At 32.8% G+C, this 5,354-nt stretch overlaps 1 long non-coding RNA gene across 1 annotated transcript; it reads right to left on the reverse strand.

Moving 5' to 3' along the window:
* Positions 1 to 315: 315 nt before the first annotated feature.
* Positions 316 to 1,874, reverse strand: LOC133308615 (uncharacterized). Its single transcript, XR_009751185.1, has 3 exons — positions 1,567 to 1,874; positions 1,035 to 1,119; positions 316 to 865 (listed from the first exon to the last, which is right to left on the reverse strand). It is a non-coding gene; the product is annotated as an uncharacterized LOC133308615 (long non-coding RNA).
* Between the last annotated feature and the right edge of the window lie 3,480 nt (positions 1,875 to 5,354).

Here is a 5,354-nt window from a genome sequence, read left to right on the forward strand (position 1 = left end):
TTGGCGTAGCGAGAATGTGACGTGACATTTTGACAAAATTTGATTGGAACATGGCATACAGGTAAATATTATTCATAAGAGTGGCATACTGGTCAATGTCCCAAAATAAGATATAGATAAGATTAGAAAAATTAAAAGACCAATAAGAATGTCAATGTTTAGAGAGAAAAAAACTAGTATTCGGAGAAAAGATATATAACATTTAAATAAAGAAAATAGCATAATAGATTAACTCATTCCAATAAATAAAATTTACACTTTTAAAAAAATGTGATATTTAAATAGAATTAAAAGTTTAGCAAACTAAGTCTCTCAAGAAAAAAATACTTAAAATTATTGTACGAGAGTGAATAAATATTTATGATGCTTGAACCACAATATATTCTTTTCTCTTTAAACATCATTCTCTTAATACCATCTGATTTAAGACTCATATTAAGACTCATATTTAAAGTCTTCACCATAAAGAAAGGTATCTTCAAGAAAGGATTATAGTCAGCAAAGGTCGCCTTGTGCTTCAGCCATGTTACTTCTACAACTCCTCTACAAACTGATCTCAAGCCACCTATGCAAAGACCAATTGAAATACCTTGCTGCCTGACCACTTGTAAGAAACTTGCAAGGCATCCCCCAAAGTTGGTTATCCCTCACTATAAATACATGTGTGTTAACCAGAAGTACACATATTTCTTTACATCAATAAACATGCTTATACAAAATCTGACTTGAGTATTGAAGTGTCTTGCAGATACACCCCCCACATTGTTCCACTAAAGACCCATGGGTTAAAGTTGCATCAAATCGCTTGTTGAGGAATATCATCATTGTCAGCTCAAGTAAAATTGATTCTAATCATTGGCGCTATCTGTGAGAAAAGGTAAACTTCAATTCCCACCCTAAATAGGAAAGTTAAAGATTATTGAAACTATATCTCGTAAAAGATTATTGGTCAAATTGAAGATAAAGATTGCCAACATGAACGAGCACTCATAGACATCCTGCAGAAAGAAAATTAACTTGGGGCAGAATCTCACAGAAGAACAAAGAATTGAACTCTAGTCTAGGGCCTGAACCCTAGATTGGAACCCAAGGTGTGAGCCTTAGGCATCCGAAAACATCCTGCAAAAAGAATGAAGAATTGAACTTCACCTTAAGGCATGAACCTTAATTTGAACAAAGAAATGCATTAAATAACTTGAACACTAAAGCAACACGTCATCTCGCGGGAACAACAAAGCATCTCATATACAAAAGGATCCCCTAGAATTAAACAAAAACATAAAAGTAGAAAGGTATGCAAACATATGAAATATAAATGTTTATATAATGTGTAGTGCACAAATATTGTTGTGGAGCTCTCAAGCACCAGCAGAATACAAACCATAGTACAAAATAAAGCAAAGTGAAATGAAGACATACATGTCGCAAATAAAAGCAAAATAAAGGCTTAACTCTAACTTCTTGGCACTCCAAGAAGTGAAGCATCGAGCTGGGGGAAAAATTGGTCTGGAATAATATATTAAGACCCATATTTAAAGCCTTGTGCTGGATTTTAGTCAAGGTTACCTTGTGCTTCAACCATGTTATTTCTGCAACTCCTTTGCAAATTGATCTCAAACCATCTACACTAGGACCAATTGAAATACCTTGTTGCCTCATCCACTTTTGCAGCCAACTTGCAGGGGCATCTCCTAAAGCTAGTCATCCTCCAATATAAATACTAGTGTTAACCAAATGTACACATATTCTTCTACATGAATAAATCTGCATACACAAAATTTGACTTAAGTGTTGAAGTATCTTATAAGTATACCCCCAACCTTGTTCAAGTGAAGACCCATATGTTAAAGCTGCATAAATTATTCGTAGAGAAAGATCATAATTGTCAGCCCAGGTAAAATTGATTCTGATCACCGTCCAAAATTTGTGGAACTCGTTTATTGCATTGACTTTATTAAGTCTTTCCTTTTGATTTGCACATAGCATCAACGTCAATGAGACCTATGCAAATAACACAAGCCTAGCTGTGCTTTATAGAATGATTTGAATCGAATAGCATAACTAGCAGCATCAAAAAGGATATTTCATTTTGATTATGTTTGCAAAAGTATCATATTCTAAAGGTCCAATTAAACAAATATTTTGACAAATATGTAGATAATATTTAAAACTTGTTTCTTATTGTGCAAGAGAAACAACACCCCTTTTTTATATTCCTTTTCTTTTCTTTTGGTGGCAAAGAGCAAAACATTTCATAATGCACAGATTCAATTCAATCTCTATCTGTCACAACCTGATCATGAATATTGACATGATAATAATACAAGTAGTGTCAATTATAGAACAAAATCAGTCTAAGAGTACTAAGAATATTATAGAACAAAATTGTGCGACATTATTCTTTGATTCCCCGAATGACGTAATATTAAGATAATTTGATTCGTAAAAGAAAAGGCTAAAGGATTTTGATAGTTGAATTATCTCATTTTAGAACCAGAAAGGTAACTTTGGATAGAATCTAATCCCATCTTTGAAACCTTTTAAATTTATATAAATTTTATTTTATGATCTTAAAATATGACCCCTTATTTTATACTAAACTATTAATATTTTTCTCTTTCGAATTCACCTGTTCTTTCTCTAAAGTATTTGTGTGTGATTTTATTAGTAACATTGTAAATACTGAAAAATAGTGGTCCCATGGTTTGTCCCGTGGTATCCGTGTTTGATGATAAAGGCAAAGAAGAAAGTTAGCCAGAAAGGGTAATAAAGTGGAGAAAAGCTTGACACGGGAAAGTTACAAGACAACGGGTTCGCATTTAAAGTCCTAATTAAAGTGAAGTGAAATGGTGCTGTTTCTGTGGAGCCAAACATGGACACGTGAGACTGCATTTGCCTCTATGCTTTTGCCGCCTTATCTTGCTTCTTTTTCCTTTTTTTCTTTCTACTTTTTTTTAATGCAATGTAAACAATTAAAATAGCATTCAATTACTTATTACAAGTAAATACAAAAATTAATCGTTTAAAAATACAAGGTATTAAGTTCGTGAATTAAATATTTTTACATTAATTTAAATTTTCCAATTAATTTATATATATATATATATATTGGAGAGTAAGAGTTGTAAGTCTTACTCTAGAGTTAAAAGATCCCTCCCCTATATATATATATATATATATATATATATATATATATATATATATATATATATATATATTATATCTTAACTCTTCAACCGATGATTTTTATACTAATTTTTAAAAAAAAAACAATTACACGTTTTAATATTCTGTTTTTATTGAATGAAATATTGGGTGTTTTAAATTCGGCCCATTCATCGACTCGATTGAGGTATTAAGTCACTGAATCATTAGTTTAACCAATGAGTCATTGGTTCAATCGATTTAATTAAATTTTATATTAAATTTTATAATAAATATATTATAAGATGAATTTTGATCAATAATTGAGAATAATCATGATAAGTGGTAACATTATTCACTCTCATAGACTGTTCCCTCGACTGGTGCAACCCGGGTTTTAAGACACTAAAAATATCATACTCACACTATTTAGTAAAGTTAATATGAAATTATATCTAACTACAATCCTTTTTGCACTATAAAATACCAAATTATTATAAATAAAAGAATTTGAAGGACTAACTTCGTCTGATGTGTATCTTCTAAGGATGAACTTAAGCATTTACTATATGTATTAATATGTTACTATAAAAAATAAATTTCATAATAAATATTTCAAAAGTTCACACCTTTTAATGACGTAATAATGTCATGTTGGATGAGGGCCTTGGGCCGGCACGAGGCCCTCTATATCTGACCTACAGTAGGACGGTGGTCTTTCTCATATTAGAAATATCCTTTCCTCCAGATCAATTGGTGTCTAATGTCTTAATAAAATTGACTAATCCAATTTTGGATTTATATCTCTCCATCTTTATCAAGAATTATAATTCTGAAGAATCGAATTTTCTACCCTTGAGTAGGTTAAATCATAGGATCTAGTTGGATCGTCACTAAACCAACAACTCTTCCGATTTCCCTTACTCTCATGCATCACATCACCTCACCATAAGGAATACGATGGCTCATATGTACGAGTGCAACCCGTTGGAAGATGATTTTTACATCGCACTTTAATTACACACTTCATCTATCTCCTAATTAATATCCCTCTATTAGATATGGAAGGGACCTTCATGCTTATTTACTACTAGATTCTATAGTTACTTATTTGCCATAACCAAGCCATCAATATGTACCTCCCCTTTACTTAGTTTTGGCTTGAGTTCGCACCATCAAAATAGCTAACTAAACTCTTGTTCTCCTTGATAGAAATTATCCTGGGCAATATTGATTAATATGTTTTATATTTTAAAATTAATTGGATTAATGAGTACTCCTATTTTAATTATTATTATTAGCCTATTGTGATAATGATAAATTCGACTTTTGACATCTTCTAGTATTGGGTCTAGTTATAGAGTAGTGTAGATTTTAGTGTGACCCTGATTTTCATGATGGGTGGTCTCAGTGGACACAAACTCTTTATAGTGTTTTTGGGCATGTCTCATCTCTAACCTCTTTATATAGGGTTAAGCCCTATGAGCCATCATGCTCCCATCACAAGTAGGCTACCACTTTTCGAAATAGGCGATAGAGAGGAAGATTCTAGCATCAAATCGCCTCATTTTGTAACACCTCGTGTTAACCCGGTTTGTTAACATGTTATCGTATTAAGCCACGCTTAATAAAAATTTGTGGAATATCTTTTTCTGTTCAATTATGACGTCAGTATCCTTACCAAGTTGAATTACTTAATTCATTTCCAAAACATTGCCTGTATGTAAATTGCAAATAGACAGCTAACTGAAATACCTCATAAATAAATAAGTGAGTCTCTAAGTCACGGATCTACAACACGTAGTCTGGACATAATCCTGATACAATTATTCAACTTGAAACAACTAAAAACATAAAGTCAAGTCAATGTGGCATGGACAATTCCCATGCTCACCAAATAAGGCAACAACGCCCAACAGCAGTCTCAAATCAAATAACATGACAGTAAAGATAAAGCAATGTCAGCATCCAACAAAATCATCATAATAGCATGCAATCAGCTAAGCTTCGGCCTCCTGCCGCTAAAGGTCTCAACCCCCCCCCCCCCTCCCCGCATTACCTGAACCAAAAATGGTGCCCCAAACGTGGGGTGAGATCTCTAAACAGAAATCTCAGTAAGACAAGGGGTTCTCAATGATCTTCCACCCCAAGCTCACTTACATGTGCAATATAAGTTCTAAAAGCAGTAATTCAATATCAGTGCAATGCAG

Source organism: Gastrolobium bilobum, unplaced genomic scaffold (genome assembly GCF_033153095.1).
Source record: "Gastrolobium bilobum isolate Gb01-03AN ecotype WA unplaced genomic scaffold, APGP_CSIRO_Gbil_v1 utg26554, whole genome shotgun sequence".
NCBI classification, from domain to species: Eukaryota; Viridiplantae; Streptophyta; class Magnoliopsida; order Fabales; family Fabaceae; genus Gastrolobium; species Gastrolobium bilobum.